We start from the raw sequence: 27217 nt of genomic DNA, 5'->3' as shown, positions 1-27217 counted from the left end.
GACTGAAAATCCAAAATTCTGAAACATGCCTAACCCTGAAGTTTCCAGATAAGACACTTATCTATTTGCCATGATAATAAAAATTTGTTCATCAACCCCTTCTTTTAGGAAATACATTTATAATTGTTTAAAAATTTAGATCCTACACTATGTAATATTTTCCATGTTATCCAATAGCTTTCTAAATCATGATTTTGATAGTTTTAAAATGTTTCATGGTACAGATTTTATGTTATTTGCTTAACTCATTCTGTTGGTACATTGAAGGGACAAAATTAATTTATTATAGAAGTTACCAATTCTTTTTTTTTTAAAAATATTTATTTATTTATTTATTTTAGTTCTTGGCGGACACAACATCTTTGTTTGTATGTGGTGTTGAGGATCGAACCCGGGCCGCACGCATGCCAGGCGAGCACGCTACCGCTTGAGCCACATCCCCAGCCCACCAATTCTTATATAATAACTTATATAGGTTCCAAATTCTCCTTTGATGTATAAATGTATCAGCATTTAAAATTCTATCTAGTATAACTATAAACCCAAGGAGGGGAGGGGTTTTTTAATGCTTAAACCACAAAAGGATTTCAAATTTGAATTCACCAATAAACCATATTTTTTCTTATAATGAAATGACCAGCTAAAGTAAATATATCATAAAACATATTCAATTTTCCACTAGTTGAATGAAACTTTAGTGCAATCATATATTTCCCTGATGGTGTTCTGCCAATCTGAAATTTGTATTTCCATGCTGTAATAGTATGATATTCTCAGTGATGCTACTGCTAATGGGCTAGCTCTGTAAGATCAAAAAAGCTTGATGAATCACTGCATAGGTAAAAGTATGTCTGTCACAAATTCCATGTCCTAGCATCTTAGCCCACCATCTTTACTCTTTGAAAATTAATATTCATACAGAATATTACCATGGTTCCTGTTTAATTTTCAATAATAAAAACATTTGGTTAACTAAAATGCTTTGTTCCCTATAATAGATTTTATGGTAGAAATCATCTCTTTTAGGGTCTTCAAGGAATTCCAGGCATTCCAGGTGCTATGGGCCCTACTGGACCCCCTGTAAGTACTTGCTAAAATTTTTTCTACTCATAGCTCATACCTGTTGAAATGATACAAGATGAATTAGTATTTCTCATTGTTTCTTGTTTTCAGTGCATTAGTATTTCTCATTGTTTCTTGTTTTCAGTGCTTGCATGTAGATTGTCCAGTCATTGCCTAGAAAGGTAGAATTATCCAATATCTCAGATTTTCATTTAGTATTTCTTAAGGCTGGTCAGCATCCTGGAGAATTGTCATCAGAACTCTACCAGACCAGAAAGCAGGCTGAGATTAAGCTTCTGTTTGCAATAGAAATGTGATATAAAAGAACATTCTATTTTTTAGTTATTTTTTGGCACTAACCTTGAGAAGAGACATTCAGAGGGCAACATATCTGAGAATTAACATCTAAAAGAAAATATGGGCTAAGGATTTATCAGTTTTATTTTTATACCTTTATGTGAATTTACAAATCCTCTGTGGTAGTCAGGATTTTCACTGCCTCTCAAACACAAACATGATTATTGTGCTATGGGCCCCTACTTCCTTAGAGCAGAATCTCTTCCCACCTACCAAACCCAACCTCATACTCTTCTACTTCTCTCTTTCAGTTCTAGAGTTGCCAGATTAAAGACAGGACACACAGTTTCATTTGAATTTCAGAGAAATAAAACTTTTAGTTTGTCACAAATAATGTATTTTAATTTGTTAAATCTAACTACCCAGTTCATGTGTCAACTTCTCTCTCTTCCTTTCTTAGAGTTCCTTTACAGTTAGAATCTTGACCACAAAACTAGGAATGTCATCATATTTATTAATTTAATGTTTTGAATCACAGGTTTGCCACAATTCCATTTATGCCTTCACCAAAGTATGTAGAACAAACCTGACTTTAAGTTTTAGTGAAATAAAAAGTTATGAAAAAGAGTTATGAGAGAAACCATGAAAATCATAGCTCATTCTATTCCCAATTAAAATTAAATTTTACTTTTTTACTGGTAAAATGCAGATCACATAACTCTATATGCACATTGTTAATTCTTGCCTCTCTTGGATTATTTAAAATGTTGATCACTACCAAAATGATAGCTCATTTAGAAAGGCATAACATTATGTAAATTGCCATTTAAACAGCAAGACTAGATTCTTAAATGTATCAAAAGGTTCCAATTAAGGTCATTAAATGTGGTTGGCCAAGGTGAAAAAGCAACCACAAATACAAATTTTACCCTTCCAAGGGCTTATCAGCGGGATACAGCTGCTCTATCAGCCTGAAGAAATATAAGCTTGTAGAACTGATTTAATTAGGGTCAAATGACCTTCAAAATGTGTAAGTTTTAGCAACCAACTTCCAATACCTTTTGGCCATTTAGTTGTTTCTGTAACAAACTTAGTTTTCTGTTTTACAGGGGTTAGTGGGAAGAACTGGACATCCTGGTCCCATGGGAGCAAAGGGTGACAAGGTATGGAGGAAAAGCCTTACTTACCATTCAGATTGGGATTAGGGCAAGATAAGACAGTTTATTGAGAGAGCCATAAAAACCAGAGAAGAATTGATGAAGGGGAGTGGCTATTCTTATAATGGACTTGGAAGAACATCAGTCTAAAAAGTGGTCTGAATACAAGAGAGATGTTCCCAGGAGAAAAGATAAATAGAGCATGGGTGCCATATGGAAAAGTCCAAGCTGGATACAGAGACCCAGGGAATAGATGAGGTTGTTTGTACGGGGGAGTTCCAGTAACAGTTGATCCAGGTTTCTATAACAAAATACTATAATTTGGGTAGTTCATAAACAACATCTATTTCTCAGTTTCAGAAGCTAAAAACTGAAACCAAGGTACTGGCAGATCTTGTGGCTAGTAGGATTTGTTTTCTTATATGGATGGCACCTTCCAGCTGTGTCCTCACATAGTTCAAGAGTAACTGAGTTCTCCTGGGCTTCTTTCAGAAAGTTATGAATCCTATTCAAGGAGGGTTCCATGCTTGTAACCTTATCACCCCCAGAGTCTCCGCCTCCTAATACATTACCCTGAAGATTCATTCTATAAGTTTTGGGGGCACATAAACATTCAGGCTCTATCAGGACCAAGACTCCAGACACCTGGATGGCTATCAGTACAAAAATTCCAAAAACCAAAGGCCTTGATGAGAGAGTCTGGAAGTTATGGCCCTAGAAGATCACAGGAGAAGCTCTCTAAGGAACTTTCCTGGAAAGGCCAGTAATTGGGCAAATGTGTTGCTGTGGTCAGAAGGGAAGACTAGCAATAGAGGAATCCCACACAGGAAGACTTCTCAGGTTTACCTGGTTTAGGATCTAAATTGGCCCTACAGTGTTGGTCTAGATCAGCAAATGAGTGAAATAATACTACCTATTCAGACTGGGGAAATAAGTGTCTTCCACCTACTTAGATCCCTAAGCAAAATAAAATATAATGGCATCAAGGAGCAAAAGAATTCCAGTGAAAGGGAACAATGTGCTTATCCTAGCCTCAGCACTTTTTTTCTGTAATATCACGAGCAGCTTGCCCAATGCCATCAGCCTTTTTTCTCTGTTCTCTGTGGAAATTATTCAGTCATAGACTTGCCTTTGAAGTTAATGGGAATTCCACTCTGAGTTGGGCTTAGGGGCACAAGAATGAATGAAAATATGACTTTTGATTGTGTCCGACAGGGAAAAGTCTTTTCAATAGGCACATATTTTTCCTTGTTGACCTGTGAGAACTATGACGTAATTCTCCAAAGAACACAGCCAGCAGTCAGCCTAATGTGACATATCTTAGGGAAAGAGCCACCATCAAAGCAGTTTGGGAAAATATACGCTTGTTCTTTTTCACACATTCTCAGGCAGATACAAAAACTTATTGATAAGCATACAAATTTTGTGATTCTTTTGACATTAGAAAATGGGTAAAGAAATCAAATTTTGAAAATGAACTAAAATCTCCCAAATTCCTGGGCTTTATATTTTATGCTCTGGTTTCATTTTTAATTATTTCTTACCCTTTCCCTTGAAATAGAAGGATTTAAAAGATTTTATGAGGCCGCTATTCTAAAACCAATGTGCAGTTATAGGAACAATTGGTTAAAGACCAAAGAGACAATAACTGCTTACTATGGACCAATAAGTACTCCATTGTATCAAAAGTGAAATCCAAGTTTCAACTTGAATTCGGTTTTTTCAAATTTCATTTTCAGTTGGACTTCTCTTGTAGGAGTCTGTTCAAGTTGTATGGACCATTTCCCTAAACAGTGTTAAACCACCATCACTTCTGTTCAGTAAGACACATCTGACTTGGTTATAAAGTTTGATATGAACCTAGGAAATGGAAGAAGTTCCTTTTCCTGCAGGCACAACAAGGGTTATGATTTTCTAATTTGTATAAATTATGTAGATGGTGCCTCTGGCTTCCAAAAGATGCAGGTGGTAGAGGTAAGGCTCAAAATGAGGGCTAATCCAGCAAGCCACAATCTCAGAGCCATAGGAACCTTGCTGTGCTCCTGTGCACAAGGGAGGAGAGATTTCCCCCAGCTTCCCTGGAAACCAAGGGCAGGATCAGATGGTTTGTCTTGTTTCATGGTGAGTATCTGGCTGGGTGTGGTGTAAGAATGAATTTTTCCTGGTTTAAGGAGAAACCAAACTGAGTAAGCTGTAAAGCTGAAACAAAGTGACAAGTCCTATTGATTTCAGATGATGGCTCTCTGAGAAAGCAGTTTGGTTTATAAACTGGGGTAAGAATGTCTAAGCTGTTGATATTCATCTGTGTATCCCTTGCAGGGCAGTGAGGGACCCCCTGGGAAGCCTGGACCACCTGGACCACCTGTGAGTTGTTTCAGGTTTAAAACTTAACATCCATGTGTTTACTTGTGACTTATCAATCAGAGGTCAGACATATAGATGCTCTCAAAGATAAAGTCTTCTGTGTTTTATATATACATATAAATGATAGCCAGTGTAGCATTGGGGACCCAGTTTGTCCCGCCTTTGGCTCAGCCCTAATGTGCAGTGCTCAGATTTGTATACCATGAGTCTTCCAACCTTGGATTTAGGGAACCAGAGCATATACCCTCCCTCTGCAGTTCCCTCCTGAGAAACCAGGAGAGAGTCATTTTACCTCATTGATCCTTGTTCACAGAAAATAAAGGGGATTTAAAAAAAGAGATCCCTTCTTGTGATGCAAGTTGGTATACCAAAAAAAAAAAAAAGAAAAAGAAAAAATTATGCTATATGTGTTCATCCCCACCCATGTTGTCTGAGATGTAGGGAATTTCTATTTCTATAGCTCCTGGTGAACATAAATGTACAAGAACCATCCACATTTTGATGCTGGTGATTGAGACAGATGTTAAGGCTGTCAGGGTGCCCGTGGAGAGGAGAGGCGCCTCTCTCACCATGGCAAGTCTGCCCTCGTGTGGGTCCATGCTCAAATCGCAGCAGAGCCGAGGTTCAGGCAGAATGTTCTTTTCCACCCTTCCTCATAGGAATAATTTAAGCAGCAAACATCCAGAGAAAGCACAGAATCAGACTGACTTTCTGAAACAAGGATATGTTAGTTTTTGTGCAGTTTTTATGCTATGCATACATGAGATTGGCACTGTTTTTAACAACCTGTTCATCTTTGTTATACCTTCCCTTGACAAAGAAGCAAGAATGTTTGGAGTTCAAATTCTAAAATATACTCCCTCAGTGGAAGAACAGGTCCTCTTCCCCATTCTAAACATGAGCTCATGAAAGGGACTCATGATTTTATAATGGGCTTAAGAAGTCTTACTCTTCACTCTGAATTTTCTTTCAAGACAGATTCAGTTTATCTGGGAAACTTCCTTTGGAAATCTCAGTAGCCTCAATCTCTTCAGGACATGGCATTCTCAAGTACAGCATACATTCAACAGTTGTCAAATAAATAAGAAAATAAAAATAGATGGAGAATTTTCTTCTACCACTATTGCTTTGAAGATGCATGCAAATTGTATTCACCAAGCATCCTTGCCCACCATTATTCAAAAACAATGAAATGAGAAAAATTGCAAAAATGTTGATTATTGATCCTATGAAAACTTTTTAAAAGGGTAAAAGATCCTGAAATTTTCAAATGCAAAATTTTTCTAAATGCTGAATTGTGTGATTTTTCGAAACAGAATAAGTTCTCTAAGTATTGATGACTTAGGGAATTTATAATCTCATCAATTTTGGGGGTCAGTTCCTCTAACCCATAGTTCTAAAGAATATGTTTATAGAAACATCCACACAGGCTTGTGAATAACATCTTCCCATTTACCTTAATTTTCTATTTGGTATGAAGAGACTGGAAAAAAACTACTTTCCAGTAGCCAAATTGTTCCCTATTCACATCTTCATCAGTGCTACCGAATTATAGCCTGCAGGTCAGCAGGCTGTAAACAGTTAGTGTAAATTGGCAATTCAGAAACTGAATTTTAATGAGCAAATAATATTTTCCTCTGAATGCATTAGTGTCTCATCTGTCAAACATGAACATTATTCAAACCCCAACTGAAAGCGTCTGTGCTCCAGGTGTAGCTCTCACTCCTTTTCATTGCTTTCCCTACATTTGCTTTAGGAAAGCCAAAGTGAAAACATTGTATTTTACTCATAATACTAAACTCACTCACTAAAATAGGAAAAATTTTTAAACTAAAAAATAGAGTAGGGATAGTACCATTTGGTAAAATCATAAGATGTAGAATTGCTAAGGGTTAAAGTAATCCTGTTTTCCATTTCTTTCCAAAGGGTGTACCATTCAATGAAGGAAATGGCATGAGCAGTTTATATAAAATCCAGGTATTTACCTATGGAATTATTTTTAAATCATTTTTTAGTTACAGGTTGCTATAAATTCTTTATTTTTTTTCCTAAAGGGTGGTGTGAATGTTCCTAGTTATCCAGGGCCACCTGGTCCCCCTGTAAGTATAGCCATTTATCATCTAGCACATTTTAGCCGAACTGCCATATTAGAAACAGACCAATATGCATGTTACAATATGACCAGTTTTTACATTGGGAAGAAATAAGTGAAGCCAACTACTATAAAATTGAAAAAATTTACATGGCCAAAATAACAAAAACTATCATGTAGCATAATTGTATTGTTTTTCATTGGAAATCTAAAAACCAAACGTCCAAGCAATAATTTTCACAGGAGTCCCATCAAGTTGCTTTATCTTTCAAATCCAATCTGTAGCAAAAGTAAAATTTTTTGCAAATATCCTTACACGTATTAAAAACAAATTGGGCCAAAATGTTTAATGACTGAAATAAAATTACAGAATATTATTAAATAACTTTCTATGTTTTTCTTGTAGGGCCCAAAAGGCGATCCTGGCCCAGCGGTATGTATGTTTCCATGTTTTGTGTCACTTAGAAAAGAGGTTTTTGTTAACATTTGACAGAAGTCCATCAAGCAAAAATGGCCTGTCTTCTAACATATTCATCAATTAACATGTCAGAGGCAACAAGAAGAAACGCCAGCATGTCTTTTTTTTTTTTTTAAGATGCATTAGTCCAGATGTTGTCACTGCCCTTGAGGTTCATCTCTTTCCATCAGTGTGTTTTAAAAATCATCCGGTGATTTAGACACATATAAAGCTCTTGATAAATGGAACATTTTCTTCTAATAGCCCTCTTTTGATGATTGATTCAGTTTAAGTAAGTTATAGAAATACGCACTGAAGAGAAATTCCTTAATACATCTGACATCTCCCCAACCAAAAAAAAAAAAAAATATTGGGGGGGGGGCTGTTTGTTTTGACTGTCTTAGGCAATTATTCTGCAGAAAATGTATGCTGTCATAAACCCACTTATTAGGTGGAACAGATCAGGAGGTTAACACTCAGCAAGGAAGGAGATCTTGTCCTCCAGCCACCCAAAGGATGATAATTGTTCTCAGCATCTTTCTCAACCATGAAGTCTCACTGTAAAAGTCCTGCCAAATTCAATTAGATTCCCTTTAATCCTTGGCATTTTTTTCTTGTCATGTCCTTTTCAAGCATATGTTCCATCCTTCATGTTGCATTTGTATATCCTTTTAACCTTTGGGTATAAACTTGAAACTCTAATGTACCTAAACCTGAAATAAACTTCCAAGCCATTTTCAAGTCAAAAAAATCTAAAGCCTTGTTATTTTTAGCACAATTTGATAAAGCTGTGAATTTTAAATCAGCAAAGAACAAGCAATAAAATAATTTTTGTAGATCTAAATATATTTTCAAAGGAGATGCATTAAAAAGCTTATATTTCATTATTAGGCAATATAAATTGAAAACCAACTTATTTCCTCTGAAAGCATTATTTCAACTAATTAGTATATTCTGTACCCCAAATTTGTAATGTAGAAGTTTCTTTTGTTTGGCTATTCATGCTGCCTTCATTTGTAACTTTGTTTTTTTTTTAACCAAATATTTCATTCATTTTTTTAAAAAAAATTTTTAGTTGTAGTTGGACACAATTCCTTTATTTTATTTATTTATTTTTATGTGGTGCTGAGGATTGAACCAAGCACCTCATGTATGTGAGGCAAGCGTTACACCACTGAGCCACAAACCCAGATCCTCATTCATTCCCTTTTGAATTATCTTTCATCATGTTGATGAAAGTTTCCTTCTAGTCTTTACCTTTCATACTCACACACAGAACAGTGTCTTTGAGAAAGATAGGTGCACTTAGACTTCTTGCTGATTTTTCTGGAGCATTCTTTCAAGTTTCTTGCATTAATTGCAGAATAAGGTGAGAAAGTTTAGATGTTATAATAAAGGATAAGTTATAATTTGCTTGCATTACAATGTGGCTGGCACAGAAATGAAGATGTATTTGAGTAGAATTTGAAGAGACTAGTTTTTGAGTTTCTTAGTTGAAACAAAAGGTAATGAATAAAAACTAATTTCCTGCTTTTAGAGATGTGAATTGCATAAAGCACAAAACAAATATAGAACCACAAACTTAAATAAATGCTGTGTAAATATTCAGGCTTATCCTGGGGGAGGGTGGGGACCAGATTCCCCTTTCAGGGCCTGTATCAGCCTCACTTTGCTGCTCTTGCAATCTCCTACCATTTGCCCTGGATGGAGAAATAATACCTCACATAAGCCAGTAGCAGGAAAATTATAGGTCAGAGATAGAAAATTGCCCTCTTGAGATGGGCAGGTGAAAATGTACTCTTTCAGGCTCCTGTAAGTCCCATGATGATATATCTGCACCACTATTTCTAATTGGCTCAGTAAGCCCTTACGAAGGAAAATTACCTTTAATTGAATTTGTCTTCTGAGGCAAACCATTTCATTCCTTCAGTGTTCAATTGATAAAAGAAAAAAAGTGATCAAAGGACTGTAGAGAATGTAAACAAAGAGAATCAAAGAGTGTATTTCATTTGTCAATAACCCAAGGCTTTCTTTATAGAGGTTTATACAGAATAGAATCTGAGCATCTTCTTAATCTATTTTTCTGATTGACAGGTTACATATCAGTGAGCATTTAAAAGGATTTCTGAAGCACAAAAAGTACCAAGCTATGCTCACTTATTTAGTATTCTGGATTAAGTATAATATCATAATAATGGAAGTTAGAGCCTTAGTAATACTTTTGAAGATTAGAACTATGTGTACAAAAATACTTTTACAGAGAATAAAATTTGGTAGCTTGCTTTTCCATGTGATTATGTTTAAAGCATCCAGGGTCCTAAAATATAATTGCAGTTAACATTAATTTATTAACAAGAAGTCAAACAGCTCCCCCAAATTACCTCAATTAAAAAGCCCCAATATTTAGTCCCAATATTTCAAAATCAATCATAGTTGATAAATGGATGGAACCAGGAAACATTACACTAAGTGAAATAAGCCAGACTCAAAGTCAAGGGGGGAAGCAGTGGGAGGATCCCATGAAAATAGAAGGGAGATCAGAGAAATAGAGGAAGAGTATTGAAGGGGAGGAAGGAGGGATGGAAAAAGGGAGGAATGGTGAAATGAATCTGACTAAATTATGCTCTGTACACATGAATATACTGTGAATTTCACCTTTATGTACATCTATTAAAGCACTAATTTTTAAAAACACTATAAATAAATAGAAGGAAAACCAGTAGAATAGAGGAAATAGAAAGGGTGGGGGAGGAAGGGATAGAAAGTAGAAGCAATGAGGGCTGAAGTGGAGCAAATTATGTCCCATGTATGTGCGATTATGCATAATTATAATGCACTAACAGACATTTTAAAAATTAACCACAGCTTTCCCAAATGTTTCAAGGGCCTACAGGTTCCAGTTAACCTGGGTCAGTACACTAGAACAAGTAAAAGGTTTTGTGTGTTTGTGGAAAATGCTTACCCATCCCCTTTCAATGACACATTGATTTCAGCAGTGACTTTTAAAATCATTGGAGAGGCTGCTCCTGGGGCCATCATCTTAAGCATTCACATGTCCAGCTTCAGAGAATACTAAGAATGACAAACTGCTTTGAGAGCTTCATCTTCATCCACTCTTAAAAAGTTTTATTCTCAGGCAATCCATCAGCCCCAGCACCTCAAATTGGCAAACGTTATTGAAGTCCAACTTTTCATTCTAATTCTTATTGAAATTAGAGTTATTCTGACTAAGAATCTAATTAGAATAAATCCCTCTAGACAGAGAAATAATCAAAATAAACTCAAACCTCTCTGGAGAATAGCTTTTATTCTCAAACTATTTTTGGACACAAAATACAACAATACATTGCTTTAGATAGAGCAAGCCATTTACTTGCTAAATTTCACATCAGTGTTGAGGGGGTTAGGCAGCATTAGAGAGGGTAAGCAAAAAAGATTTTTGTTTTTGAAACCAGCGCTTTAAAACCTGCTGATCATTGCTCCTGCATTATGTTTGTGTTTAACAGGGAGAGCCTGGTGCAATGGGGTTGCCAGGACTAGAAGGATTTCCAGGTGTAAAGGTAAGCACATTAGTTAGAAATGTGTTCATTCAACATTCAAAAATGTTTACTGATGATCACCTCCTTTTATACCAGAAACTCTTCTAGATTTGGGGAGATGTAAGAGAACAAAATAAAAACTCCTGTTCTCATGGAATGTATGTTCTAGTAAAGTGTTGGATACAGAAACTAAAGGATAAACACCATTGTCAAGTGCTATGAAAAAGGAAAAAGTGGACCAACTTAAGGGAGCTCTAGAATGCTTGAAAAGTGGGGTTGGAATTTGTGATTTTGAATAGTGTGTCTCAGAGGCAAGATCTGAGAAAAGACTTGAGGAAGCAAAGGAGAGGTAGCCAAGCCCCTCAAGTATAAAGGAAGAATGTTCAAGGACTAAGAGTATGTAGCTCAGTGGTAGAGTACTTGCCTAGCATGTGCAAGGCCCTAGGTTAGATCCTCAGCACCAAGCAAGAAAAGAAAGTTCCAGAAAGAGGAAACAGCAGGTCTAAAGGCTCTGAGACATGACATTCCCTGCTACATTCAAAGAGACCAGGAGAGTGGTAGAAGATGAGGACAGAGAGGTAGGGGCAGAAGTAAGGAGTGGATTGATTCATCATGTAGAGCAGTGATAATCAAAGTGTGGCCACTAGAGGACCAGTGCCAGTCTGCAGACTCTTGGTTGTGGGTTTATTGACAATTAAGTACAGAAATTTAGAGTAAGCCTATAAAACTTGTCTAATAATGTCTGAAATTATCTAGCAAACATGTGATCGATGGATTTATCCTGGGAACTACGATGTATTAGAAAATAATAAACCACTCCTTCACCTAGGTAGTTTGAGAAGCATTAATAAAAACACTTCTATCAGGACTTTATCTTTCACCCTGAGTAAAATGTAGAGCTTTTGGTGGTTTCTGAGAATGACAGAACCTGCAGTTGGGGACTGTGGGGGAAACAGGGAAGCCAGGTAGGAATTGATGTCAGCTCAGGTGAGAACAGAATCAGTGGAGGTGATGAGAAATGTCTGGATTCCAGATGTATTTTGAAGTAAGAGCCAACAGGATTTTCTGATTGATTAGCTGTGAGTAGGAACAAATAAAGAGGAATCAAGAAATAATCCATATGTCATAGCCTGAGTAAACTGGTATGATGGGATGATTATCCACTGAAATGGGAAAGCTACAAGCAGAACCCACTTGAAGTGGTTGAGGACAACTGGGAGTTTAATTTTGGACATGAGGTCAAATGTGAAGACGCCTACTAGTCAGCAAAGTAGAGGTAAAACATAGAGCTCCTGAATGTCCTCATTCTAAAAGTAGAACCTACCCCTGTCCAGCTCGATACCAAACAAGCTGACTTTTCTGACTAGCACAACATAGCTAAATCTACATATGTCTATCACATGGCTTTCGTTTCTATAAATTGTCAACCACCACTTCTGCTCGTGGGCAGCCAAAACTGGCTAGCCAGTTAACAGAGTATTGAGTACACAATATGATACAGTATGGAGTGTGGAAAAGAAAGTTTAAGTGGAGATATAAAGCTGACTGTTCCAAAAATACTATCTTAATGCCAGGAACCTGAATAATATCACCAAGAGAATGACATGTTTTTTGAAAAAGAGAAGAGATCAAGAACTAAACCCTGAAGTCCTCTAACGTTAAAAGTTTCCAGAAAAAAAAAATAGAAGAATGAGGAATGGAGACTAAGAGGTGATGGGGAGACAGGAGGAAAACTTGTTCTGAAATCGAAAAGAAAATAGTCAAGGAGAAAGAGTCATCTGTCTCAAATACTGCAGATAGATCAAGTAGGAATGTCAAGAATTGTCTGCTGGATCTAGCAATATAGAGGTCACAGTTGTCCTTGACCAGAGAAATCATAGTAGAAGCAAATGCTGGATTTTAATAGATTTAAGAGAATGATTAAATAGAGAAACAGTTAGTACAATACAAACAATGCTCAAGGAGCTTTGCTGCAAAGGAAAGCAAATGGGAGATCGGATTCCAGAAGAAGTAGGGTCAGGATTTATTATATGAATTTTTAAGACTACAAAAATACTAGAATACTTGTATGCTAAAGGAATGATCCAGTAGAAAGGTGGACAACAGGGCCAATGATATAGGACCGAGGGATGAGAATTGCTGGAATAACATCTTTAAATAGCTAAGAGGGAAGGGGACCTAGTACATAAATGGAGAGGTTAGTTAATATCTATGGTAACAGGTGGGAAAGCAGCATACAGGAAGGCAGGTGCTGATGTGTGGGAAGATATATTGGTTGGAGTCTATATATAAAAATATTTTTTCCCAATTGCTTAAATTTTCTCAGAGATGGAAGAAGCAAGATCAAATATGAGAATAAAATAGGGAAAAGAGGTTGGAGATTTAAAGGGAAAACCCACAAAGGTGAAAGAAGGGGAGGGAGGAGAAAGATTCAGAGACCACAAAGTGTGATGACTGGGTAGCCCCAGGGGCCCTACTGAGGTTCCTGTTTGTGAAGTGAAGTGAGACCAAGTAATTGAGATTATGTGCTTCTTTAGCCATGGGGTAAAGAATGGATTTAGATAGTATTCTGGTTTTGAACAATGAGTAGTAGCAGCAAGAATAGAATAAGAAAGTTAATGGTGTACAAGAGAGAGGTTATGCAAATGACCATGGAGTTTAAACTAGGCAAAGGCCATTCATGGAGTGAAGGACAATGAAAAATTTGTACCACCAATGGGTTATAGGTCTGGGGTTTAGGGTACTCAGGGCAGTGAGTTATGATAGAAAATGGTGGCCCAAAGTTGAAATTAATGAAATTAAGGATCTAGAGGGGTGCGGACATTTTTATTGGCAAGGTCTTCAAATGTATCTATGAGAATATGAAGCAAGATTACTAGAGAGTGATTCAAGGAAATGAGAGATTGGAACATTAGAAGAGGAGTCCTCTTAACATTAATCTTTATCACATGTACATTATTTCAACAAATGGAAGTTCTAGTGTATTCAAAGGTAAAAATTTCATATTTTAAAGGAAATAGACTGAAACTTACAATTTTGCCTATTAAAATTTTTAGCTACATAATAATTGTACATATTTAGGTGTACAATGTTTTCATATACATACAGTATATAATGATCAAATTAGGGTTATTAGCAAATCCATCATCTCAAACACTTATCATTTCTCTGTGGTAAGAACATTCAAAATCTAGTCTTCTAGCAATTTTGAAATATACAAAACATTGCTAACCATAGCCATCCTGCATTTTGCAATGGAACACCAGAACTTATTTGTATCTGATTGTGTGTTTGTATTCATTACACAGCCTCTCCCCATTTCTCCACCACCCGTTCTCTCCTTAGTCTCTGGAAATCACTGTTCTATTATCTACTTCTAGTAGATCCACTTTTTAAGATATGGGTGAGATTGTGATGCATTTATTTTTCTTTTAGTTTCTTCTTTTTGACTGTGGCTATGCTGTATATGTTAAAGACATTACTTCCATCTAAACATAGGTTAGAATTTTTAATGTTAGTTCATCTTTTCCTTTCATTTAATAATATTATAAATATAATCAAATAACAATCATGTAACAAATGGTTGTGTTTTGCTTTTTTACACAAAATGACATTTTCATTTCAACCAATCACTAATGCATCTTTTAGCTCTTATAGTTCACATTGTTTTAGTTTTATATAAAGACAGGAATCAAACTTTTTTAAGGAAATCGCCCTATTATTAGCTTTATTTGTTGAATCATATATCCCTTTCTTAATTAACATCCTATTATAAATGCTGGTCTATTTCTGAGATTTATATTGTATTACATCAATGTACTGCTTAATTTTATGTCAGTATCTCACATTGCAATTATTATAGCTTTATGTTTAAATATTGGTATTGCTAGTATTTAAGCTTTTTATTTTATGTATTATCTCAAGTGAGCTCTAATATCTTTTGATCAAACTACAATGTTATAAGAAATTGCATTAAGTTTATATGTTAGTTTGGATAGCAATGACACCTTTATAACATTGTCTTACCCTTCAGGAACAAAGCAAATTTCTTTATTTAATTGGGTCTTCTTTTATGTCCCTAAGTGAAGTTATAAAGTTTTTAAAAATATAGGTTCGGCCCAGTGAAATTGCCATTTTATTATCCTATATAACCATTAGTATTTTTAGCATTGTCAGCTATATCTGAAAACCACATTGCCTCTTGAAAAAGAGTTGAGTCACTGTTTTTCAGACAATTAAAGGGATCTTTCGATCCATCAAATGAAACTACAAATCCTTACTTCCAGATCTTTTTATTCTAACCCTATATCCAATGAGACAAGTGTAAGAAAAGATTTTAAGAAGGTACTTGATGGGCCTAATCTTTCAAGTAATAGTAATGGGTTTTTTTTTTTAATACATGCAATACACTGACAACTTTTAACTATATATATGGAATCCTATTGAATCCTATTTTCTTTGGTTTTATAGGGGTGTGCTATAACATGTGAAATTGGATCATCATTTTGTTGTTTTCCTGTTCACCCTCTAATTTCATGCCAGCTAATATTGATAGCATTTATGACATCTAAAGAAAAGCCTTACCAAATCCAAATTATTTGAGCATTTGTATGATTTTATAGATATCATTTTAAATAGCAATTTTACTTTAATCCTTACAGGGAGATAGAGGCCCAGCAGGTCCTCCAGGAATAGCTGGAACATCGGTGAGTTATTATGATCTTACATTATTTTTGTAGGTTCGTATTTTCTCCACAATAAATTTATAGCCAGGGATCAAGAAGGACTGGGAAGCACACCATAACTATGGCATTAGGTTCCTGGAACCTCTGGTTTAAATAATAGAACCCTTTCCCAATCCAAGAATGCTCCATTCATTTTCTTCCTGTATTTTTCTTTCCTAAGTCACTTTTATTGGGGTGGTATAGAGGGGTGGAGGGGAAACCCAGTTAACTGACTACATTTGACATATGAGCACAGATAAAAATTGTATTTTGTTTCTCTATTCTTGTCATATTTCAAGGTTTCTCAATCTTCAAAAGGCAGAGTTCTCAGCCCAGGCCTGTGCTTCAAATTCTTTCTATTAAGCTACAATCTTCCTGTATTATCCCTTAGCCCAGTATTATTAGCAGAGCTTTATCGCTGCTAATGTTTCCTCATAAACTAGCCCTTCAGTCCTCTCAATCATTTTTGTTGCTCTCTAGTGTCAAATGTTTTAATCTCATCAAGGTCTTTTCAAATGAATAGGAAGTGCTCCAGGAAAGGTTGAAATCATTTCTGTGAGCCCTCGGGATCATTCTGATCTTCATTCATGATGCTCTAATTAAAATTTTGTGGTCACGCTTTATGAATAAGAGGCCATTTATCCTCTTGCTAGGTGCCCCTGCAGGGCAGGTCCGGTGTAGTGGTATAGAAAGTCAATGAAAACCGTTTGAAAGAGGAACATGGGAAGAAAGAAAGAAAGTACTACTCTCACCACCTACCAAAGCACCAGTCATTGTGTGTCATCCATTTAACTGATAAAACACTAAGTAAAGCCCTATCTATAATCTATATCTTTATAGAAAAATGACATCCCCTATTTCACTTGTCTAGATCAGATAAATATTTGTATAATTGTAAAAGTAACATTAAAATGTTTCCTTTAGCAAGCACTTGATTTTTTTTTTTTTTTAAAAAAGGAAGATTCTTCTTGAAAGTCAACTTCACAGTACCATTCTCTCCTCACTCCCTTCCTTACCACCATTCCTAGACTGTTTCTGGAATTGCCTCTTATATTCACATTCTGTTTTTGCTTCCATGTAATATAATTAAGCTTAATTTTCTATTGTATTCACATGGGTATAACTACAAATTACTTTTTGATATGGCCTTAAATTAAGTATATATTCAAAGAAAAATTACTGACCACCAGTGAAAGTCCTTACAATACCTGTGATCATCTCCAAAGCCAAGAAGAAAAAAAAGGCATTCCAAAGGTATATAGCATGTTTTAAATGAGAGGCTGGCCTGCCACATATTTGACTACCTAAGATCTGACACACTTAGTTTAAAATTATCTTTCATATCTCAATTAAAATCATTAATGTTAGAAAAATATGAAGGTGTAAAAATTTTACACACTGAAAATATGCAACTGTATAATTAAAGATGTGCTTTTATTTTAATTGGAACTTGCTATGGCTCAGAAAAGTTAAAAGGCTCTAAACAGTGGTGACTATTAAATTATTAATGTACTCAGTGCTAATGAATTGTATACTTCAAAAATGATTAAAATGGTAAATTTTGTATCATCTATATTTGAATACCCTGAAAATTCAAAGATGATTATTATAGCTGAAACAGGGATGGGGTCTGCGCACTTGAACATATGGTCACTCAGCTGAGATGCAAACCACCCATACTGCTCTTTCTTGAACAGCCCAGTCTATCTCTGCCAATATTGTCAGGGTTGTCTATGGGCTTCTCCACAGCTTCTCTCTTTACCTTCTCCCAAGATGGCACATGGGTAAACAGAAGGAGATGTCTATGTGTTGGCCATGGGTAGGGCCATCTGATCAACTGGGCCATGTTTTCCCCAGGTTCTCTGAGTTCTCTTCTGGTGACCTGTGGAACAGCTTCTGTCTTCCACCAATGTCCCCAATTCTTTTTTCTCATATCTTGGGGCATCAGCACCCTATAACCCCATGTCCTACACCAAGACATTGGTCTTCTCAGCTCTAACCTATCCCACTTGGGCCCACAGGAACTTTAGGAGTTCCTGTGGAAGCCAAAAATGTTCCCCCAGACATCATGTCTTTCTAACTTTACCTCTCTGCCATTTCTGTACTGTAAGGAGTCTCTCCCAGAATTCTAGACAAGAAGAAAAAGATTCTTCCTTTTCATATGCCCCAGAACTTACTGGGATTTCACATCTCTCAGCCCCACACCTACATCCCATCTTGTCTGTTTTCCCAACCATGTTAGGTGCAAGGGGTAGAAGGTAGTTCCTTCAAGAGCAATACCATAGGCCTGGGATGGACACTTTGGCACTTCTCAGGAGAAGAGTGTCTTCCCGTGGTCTCCCTATCTCCATAGTGTCCATCCTCCATACCAGAGTAGATTAAAGCAATCTTTCCCTGCCCCATTTCAACAGAAACATGGATTTTCAAACCAAGCCAGTACTTTTTTTTTTTTTTAAAAAAAAAAAAAAAAAAAAAGCTGTTCTACTATAAACAGAAAAACTTTCTTGTGAAATTGAAAGCCTGGGAGACTTCTTTGACCTTCTTTGCTCTTCCTCTCTATAAAGATGAGCTGCCAGGGGTGGGGGGAAGCATAAGGGGGATTTCCAATAATGAGGATACATTGGTTTAACATTTTCAAAAGCATTCTGTCCTTCCACCCCTCCACACAAATGTATGGAGAGCAGCACTCCAATCTACAGTATAGTCTACAGAATGCCCTGGACTCTGTCCTTTTAGGAATGCCATTTTAACTTCAAGACCTACTGCCCTGGTAGCACTTGAAAGTCATGGTGAAGCACATGGCATCATTCAGTAGCTTGGCTCCTAACACATCTCTGACTTGCTTTATCAGGGGAAGCCAGGTACCCCAGGGCCTCCAGGAGTTCCAGGGGAGCCAGTGAGTTGCCACTTTTATCATATTTGTACTTTTTTGTATTTGCAAGCTGTTTTAAAGCATTTATTGGCAATTAATTTTTTCTCTGGACACGTTTATAGGGTGAAAGGGGACCTATTGGAGATATTGGTTTCCCTGGACCAGAAGGACCCTCTGGAAAGCCAGTAAGTCTTTTCTTTTACTATTTAAAATTTGCCATTTAGAGAAGTGTTCCAAGCATTACCTCTTTACCCATCTCCTCCGAAATTGTGAGATTTGAATAAACGGTTTTAAAGAATGTAGGTTCTACAAATGGATTTGGAGGAGCCTAAGTGGGGATTTTTAATGAGTTTCCTAGCTCTCTATATGGTATTTTTACATCTCGGTGATGAAAAGGTCAGACGTTTGTTTTAAGTGCCTGGAAAGTTCTCATTATTTCTTTAGTCTAAAATCCAGAGTGAAGAAATAAATAAAATGGCCTGTCATTTACTAAATTACAAAGAAACCAAAGACTCACAGATATAATATCTGTATGTGAAGACTAAAGTAGAAGCTATTTTCTCAAATTCCCTCCTTTAAAATAGAAGCCTTGTTCTCACACTTTCATAAATCACTGCTGCTGATATATCATTCCCTCATGTCCTACAAGAGCTCTTAACTACTGATATATAGTATTGATGCAACACTTCAAAAAAGCATTCCTATTCAACATATATTTGTCTAGTCCCTATTGTTTGCTAAGGATGCACAGGGTCATGAGGGAGAAGATAGAAGATGAATCAGACATGCTCACTCTCAGAGTTATTCTTTATGGAAGGTCATTGCCTCTTTTGCTTATTTATTTGCTGTAGTCTGTGTGGGAAAGGGAAGTCAGGAGAAGGGGAAGATTAAAAGTGAATTAGCAAGCATCACAAGGCTCACGAAGCTAGTTCAATACCTCTGTGAAACATCAGGATTGGTGTATTCCTTGACACCATATTCCCTAAGGCAATATGATAAATGGAAAGTATATGCAATTTATAGAGAAGATTTGAGTCTGAACTATGATACATTTGAGTCTGAACTATGATTCATTATCGTGAATCAGTTAAGTGACATGACATATGGGAGGATTCCCAGTGCCTGGCTGTGGGAAGTGCTCAGTAAATATTGATTATATTCCCTGCTCTTCACCACCCCTTACCCAGTCCTCATTCCTAACCCCTGTCTTGTAAAATCTTACTATTGAGTCCCCAGAGGATTATACAAAAAATAATTTTTTATTCAACAAATAATCCTTGAACACCTGCTACACGCTGAGCACAGTTCTGGTGCTGACAACCCATAGGGTTTGTCTTCTAGTGTAAGAACAGAGTCAACAAATACACACCCACATTTGCAGGTAGAAGAATAGCTAGAGTGAAGCACTACAGTATGACTTAAATTAGGTGGTCAGAGATAGCTTGCACTTTGAGCATTAAAGAGATCAAGTCATGAAGAAGTTGGAAAAAATCATTTCAGGCAAAAGAAATGGCTAGTATAGAAGTGAGTGGGGTGAGGTCAAGGAATAGCAAATGGCATGAAGTCAAGATGAACTGAGAGAGAAGAATGGGGGATACACTGAGGGAGAGGTAAGCAGTGGCCAGCCCACAGGAATTCTAAGCATTGGAATGGAGTTTCACTTTCATCTGAGAAATGATGGAAACCTTTTGGAACTTTTGTAGCAGGGAACAAAATTCAGATTACACTTTAATACTCACTCTGTTTGTATGAAGATTAGACTGTAAGAAGCACCTTCATGAGAAATAAGGGTGGTAGAAATCAGCTGGTCATGGTTAGGGCGAGTTAGGAGGTTCCCTAAAGAGACAGCTGATAAGACTTGCTGTTAGGCTGAAAGTGAAATGTAAGGGACACACCAGTCAAAGCCGTGGTTTGGAATCTGAGCAACCATATGAAAGTGTCATTTGGCAAAATGGGGAAGACTGGAGATAGTAGGGGTTTGGAAATAGAACCAAGAGTTCTCCATTTTGTACACATTCATATTGAAGCACTAAAAGATAGCGGAAATGTCAAGTATGCTGGGGATATATGCATCCAGAATTAATGAAGAGATCAGGATTGGAAAGATTTGGGTATTTAAACCTGGGCCTGGATAAAATGGAGTCACTGTGGAAACGTAGGGAAGAAAGCATTTAGAATATTAAAAAGGTCAAGCAAAGAAGACTGGGAGGTACAGCCAATGAGATGTGAAGAAAACCAGACAAATGGAGTTTCATTGGTGTCAAGTGAACTAAGTGTTTTAGTTAAGGAGTGATAACATACAAATAAGTAATAGAATAGCTGAAAATTTTCCATTAGATTTAAAGATGTGGAGGTCACTGATGGGAGAGATTACAGCATGTTAGTATCTTGATAAGAAAGGGTCACTTGAGAGGGGAAAATTTTCATGACACATTAAGTAAGCTGTCTGTCCTCTCCCCCTGCTTAAAGGTGAAAATTCATTTTAACTAGGAAGATTGTCATTCATCCTTAGCTGTGAAGGGTGGAGGTAGCACTACAGAAGTTGGGGTACAAGGTTGATGGAACAAGCTGGTAAAGAGAATGTGAAGGAGTTCTCTCATGTTTATTGTCCCAGTGAAAGAATTGAGGTCATTTGATAGGTATGAGGAGTAGAGCATTAAAGCTAGAGGTTTGAAGAAACAGGAAAATATATGAAAGAGTACTTTTGGAGAGAAGGAAAAGGAATCAGATTGGGAAATAGAAGGATAACATGGCAACAGAGTGGCTGCTTGCAATCTGCCATCACATACTTAGGACATGTGAGCTAAGAGATACAGTTTTCTTCAGCCAGTCACTGCTCAGAGGCAGGTGTGGGGACAGCACAAAATTGTTCATACCCAGGTATAGGGTTCTGGCAGACAAGTGAGACAAGGAGAGAGGCAAATACCCAGGAGTTTTTAAAAAGCAAACAAATAAATAATAATTTTCAAAGCAGGACTCCTGTACCCCTTTATATACAAAGGGGTACACTCATGATAGTCTTGGCTAAATTACTTGAGGGTAAAAAAAAGGACAGGCTTATTTCTTTTCTTATATTATTACCAAAAGCATGAGTTACATTTTTACAGTAGATCTATCTTCTTTTATTCAAGTGACAATTGTTTCTTCCTCTCCTTAATGAGCTTTATCTTTGTTGCTTGTGTACCTGAATGTAATAAATTCTTTGAACCATGCTCTTCAGGTAATCTGTTCTTAGTTAAAGCACTGTAGATAATTCCCAGGATATTTCAGAGAGGTTGAGAGGCTGCAGTTGGGTTATCAACTGTGACAGATATCAGCATAATTTACAGCAGGGAAGACCTGCAGCTGTCTGCAGTTCCATCCTCACAAAATCCATCCCAGCACAATAAAAGTCTCTCAGGCTTTTCAGAGGAGCATTCCCATGCAATCACCTGCTGGCCAAGAAATCATGTTCCTCACCTTGATCGCTCTCTCTTCAAATCAAATCTCCAAAACACATCTGCTGTTGGGCCCTGGGTATTTGGTTTGACCCCGAGTACTTTTCCTCCTCATATCTACCTCCTGGCCAATAGTTCTCCCAGTCCTATAAATCTCCGAGCAGGCCTAGGCTTTATTACCACTTCCCAAACTGCCTTTTAAAGTTTAGCAAACTTCCACTTTTCTAATAAAAAGTCACTACTTAATAGTCTTAAAAACCATGGTTACAGATTTCTAGCTTGCTTTTCATATTTTCTAGCTGAAGAATAACAATGTTCTGTGGCTGACAACTTATTTCATAGTAGGATAAGACTCTGGCCATGTTGTAAAATTCCCTCATTAGTAACTGAGATGGTTACTAAGAGACTCTGTATGCTGGAAATTTTGTTACAAGGTAACAAAAATTCTGTGCCCCAGCCACCTAGTGTGGTGGGGCACCTTCTTATCTCCCAGAATGCACCTAAACAGGAAAATAAGTGTGGAAAGAACCTTTGGCTACTACTATGGGGAGCTATGTTTTATCTTGCTGAATCCTTAGTTCTAAGTCACTTTACAAGTGAAGCATTTGATGCTACTGAGGTTGATGGAACTAGTAAATGACAGGATCAGAATTTGAACTCAGGGCTGTCTGTTGATTTGTTTTTCTATTTTACCACATTGACTCAGCAAACTCTAACAAGTATAATTAAGAAACTGTCCTTGAATCTTTACCCTTTTGTTGTGTTTATGTCCGTTATTGAAAAATTAGAAGTATTGATCATTTTTGTCTTGATAGGGAATAAATGGAAAAGATGGATTACCAGGTGCTCAGGTATGTGAAATGCCAGGTAAAATTAAAATTCTAATATGTAAGTGCATCCAGAATATCTACCAACATTTTAGTCAATCAGATTGATTAAGAATCTCGGCAAGTAGTGACTTTAATGTTGACATCTGTTTTTCAGGGCATCATGGGTAAACCTGGAGACCGAGGCCCCAAAGGAGAACGGGTATGTATATTACTATTGTGATTGCTGTTCAAACTAATTATAACTGTACCATCATGTTAATTACACAATTATGCACGTAGATACCTCCAAATCTCCTAATATGAAAAAGTCTAGGTGTATATGACCCAAAATCTCTATTAGGTATAAAACATGATAAAAGACCCAGAAACAGGTCACATGGCAGGTACACCTGCCACTTTGGCCTTTATACATACTTAATTCTACTTTGCTATTCTGTTTGGAAAGCTTTGCCCACCTATTGTCCTACACACATATGCCTACTCTAACCATTGCCCGTGATTCCTTTTACCTAGAGAGGGTTTTCTCAACCTCAGCACTGTTAGTATTTGGGGGCAGATAAGTGATGTTGCTGGCTGTCCTGTGTACTGAAGAATGCTCAGCAGTATCCCTGGCCTCTACCTGCTAGATGCAATAGCACCACTATCCCTCTAATTGTGGCCACTCTTAGTGTCTTCAGACCTCACTATATACCTCCTGGGAACCAAAACTGCCCTGATTAGTATCCCTCTCTGGCAGGGGTTCTCAGGAGAATAAGGAAGATGGTGTGAGGAAGTAGAGAAATAGAAAGGGGAAGTACATTTGTAAGGAAGTTGTAGTAATGCCATTTATGTGATTTGCTTTTATGTAAACCATTTGGGTTGCTGCTAATGTTATTGAAACATGACACTCTTTTCTTTACTAAACCTTGATGTATTCTAGTAGGACTGGCATTGTGCCACTACAGCCAGTTACTTGAGCATTACCCTGCATCGTTCTATGTAGGGTTGCTATTATGCACAAGTGTGTCACATGTTTGTGTACTATTGTCTAGTTTACTAATTTTAAAAAATCATGTTAATTTGGGGCTGGGATGTGGCTCAGGCGGTAGCGTGCTCACCTGGCATGCGTGCGGCCTGGGTTTGATCCTCAGCACCACATACAAATAAAGAAGTTGTATCCACCGAAAACTAAAAAATAAATATTAAAAAAGTTATCTCTCTCTCTTTAAAAAATCATGTTAATTAAAAGAAATGTGAACAAAATATCAATTTTAAAAGAAAGTTTGCCTTGTCTCCTTACACAGAGAAACACTGGTACTTTGGACATATTTCCATTTCTCACCCTTATACATAATACACTTACACATAGTGCACATATTTATATATACCAATATAAACAAATAGTCTTCTGAAAAATATGTGTTTTGTAAATTATTTTCATCTACCAATATATAATGACTGTCCTTGTCTGTAAATATAAATCTACATCTACATTTTAATGGCTTTATGTTTCACTTTTTGGATATGCCTTATTTCACTTAACTAGTCCCCTTTATCTGCAGTTTTTTTATTTTTATTTTTAAGTTATCTCAGGAATTTCTCCCAGCATATGCTGGGTTGATGTATCTGTACAGATACATTTTTATAACTAAGATACAGTAGCACTGATATTAGATCCACCCATTTTCTCTTTGTATATGGATTCTCTCTTCACATCCTGTGATCACAAAAGGTCTCTAATTGTTCATTTATTTTTACTCTTTAAAACCAAGATAACACATTTTGTCCTTCTGCAAAATAATTACAAATGAAAGATTAATGTGATGAAATTCAGGGAAGCACAAGCACCAGTCCATCACATTTGGTGTGGACATCACCTCCTAGAATTGTGCAACTAAATGTTTGAAAATCTGTAACTGAAGCACCCACTGTGTGTGCACTGTCTCCCTCTTTTGCATATACTAGTGGACATATTGCAGCATAAAAGACAACATTAAAGAAACTTCAGGAACATCTAATATGATCTCATTCCTAATTTTTTCTGACATCTTCTTCAAGAAATTCTCTTGTAGTTCATTTATGCCATTGAGTAAACTATCTCAGTGACAACCCTCCTCCAGGCACCTGCTTCAAACCTTTACAATGGCTTTCTCATCTCTCACCTTCATGAGTTGTATATATTTAGGACACAGTGAATACATGTGCATGCACACACACAAACAGGTAAGACACGAGCACAGAAAACAAACTCAAAGAGTCTAATAAAGGCCAAATATGAGAGCACAGGAAGAGCAAAAAAATGAAAGTTCACAATGTAGAAGAGGTTCTGAGTGTCCTGAAGATTTTTTACATGGAGGATCTCTGATGAGATCCCACTGGCAATATTCCTTTATTATTATGAAGGAAATCCAGGCCTGAAGTGACTACTGATATTGACTTTTCTGAAATTCCATCATTCTAGACAGGCAACTGGGTACAATTGTTTTCATCAATAACAATTATATCTTTAGTGCTTCCAAGGTACCAGACATTGTTCTCAGCACTCTACTTGGGTTAATTCGTGTATTTCCCAACAATGCCCTACCTAGTAGATCCTATTAATATCCCTATAAGAAAGGAAGCTTAAGTGACAAAGCTTAAGTCACTTATCCATGGTCCAACAGTAAATAAATGCAACTATGAATCCAAAAACTTTGTTCTTAGCCACAGCTGATGAGGTTCTAGAGAGGATCATTCTTTTCTTTCCCCTCCTTCCAACAGGGTGATCAGGGAATCCCAGGAGATAGAGGTCCACAAGGTGAACGGGGAAAACCAGGCCTTACAGGCATGAAAGGAGCTATAGGTCCTATGGGGCCACCAGGAAACAAGGGCTCCATGGGATCCCCTGGCCACCAAGGCCCTCCAGGATCCCCAGGAATCCCTGGCCCTCCGGTAAGTAGCTTTATCAACCATATACCTCATTTATAATGAGAGCAATGATAATGCTTTTTAAAATATGTAAAATACACTTAAGCTGGTTTCTGTTTTTGAATTTCTGTGCCAGATCCTCTAAGCCTTGCTGTGCATCACCTCACTTGATCTTCACAACCCATCTGAGAGGAGTGTCTTTCCATTCCACTTTTTTTAAAATTGTTTTTTAGTTGTCAATAGACATTTATTTGTGATGCTGAAAATCTAACTCAGTGATCACACATACTAGGCAAGCACTCTACCAACTGAGCTACAAACCCAGCCCTCCATTCCACTTTTATAAAGGAACTTTTATAAATTAGGACTCACTACTTAAAGAGAAGAGTTGAAGCCATGCTCCAGTCTGAAAGTCTCACTGCATGGTGATTTCCATGGATCTTCCAAGTCGCTCATCTAACTACATATCCCATTATAATCTTTGTTCATGTCCATATCTGAAACATACATAGAAAGCAATGGGGATGATTCCCTATGTCACAATATCTAATCTACATTACATTGTACAGGATATATTTATTGCCCAGAATACCTTAAGATAATAACCAAATATAAAGAATAGTAAAATTTAAAATTCTAATCATTGTGAAAATAACTCCCTTTTAAAATTACCAAGGTTTTATAACGAAACTTTATAAGTGTTAGATTCATTATCAAATGCATGCAAAACACCATTGGTCAAGGCAAAATTTAATGTTTTATTTCATGGATAAAATATTTTATAAAGAGTAATCCAGGGCTGGGATTGTGGCTCAGAGGTAGAGTGCTCGCCTAGCATGCATGAGGCCCTGGGTTCAATCCTCAGCACCACATGAAGTAAAATAAAGACATTATGTCCACATATAACTAGAAAAATAAATATTAAAAAAAGATTAATCCAGCATACCTTAAGTTCTCTTCCAGTTTCTCTTTATGGATATTGTAATATCAAACAAGGACTCTTGCCTGTGTCAAGGGATTGGTTGGAAGTTGAATTGTGATTGAGATTTGAACATCAAGATAATGCTGTTTAGGTTAACTTTATAAAATGAAGTAACAGGAACTTTCCTAATTGTATGAAGCTATGTCTCTCCACTAATAGAAAATATGTTAATATCACTAGACACCATTCTAGTTCACAGCTTTTAAAGCAATTATGCACTTCAACATATTCTCAGCATTTGATCAAAAGATATTTATTATACAGTACAATTGCCAAAAGCATTTTTGCTTGAAAAATGTATTTCTACAAAAGTTAAGTGTGCATGCCAACCCAAAATTTCTATTCTTAATTCATTTTTTCTGTGTTCTATTTTAATAGACTCATCTTTTTTCTTCTTTAGGCTGATGCAGTTTCATTTGAAGAAATAAAGAAGTATATTAATCAAGAGGTCCAAAGGATTTTTGAAGGTTAGGTTTACTTTATAATATTTCTAAATTTTCACTGATTCCCACCTCTGT

The sequence above is a fragment of the Urocitellus parryii genome, chromosome 8 (assembly GCF_045843805.1).
Source record: "Urocitellus parryii isolate mUroPar1 chromosome 8, mUroPar1.hap1, whole genome shotgun sequence".
Lineage (NCBI taxonomy): Eukaryota > Metazoa > Chordata > Mammalia > Rodentia > Sciuridae > Urocitellus > Urocitellus parryii.
This window is presented reverse-complemented; position numbering follows the sequence as displayed.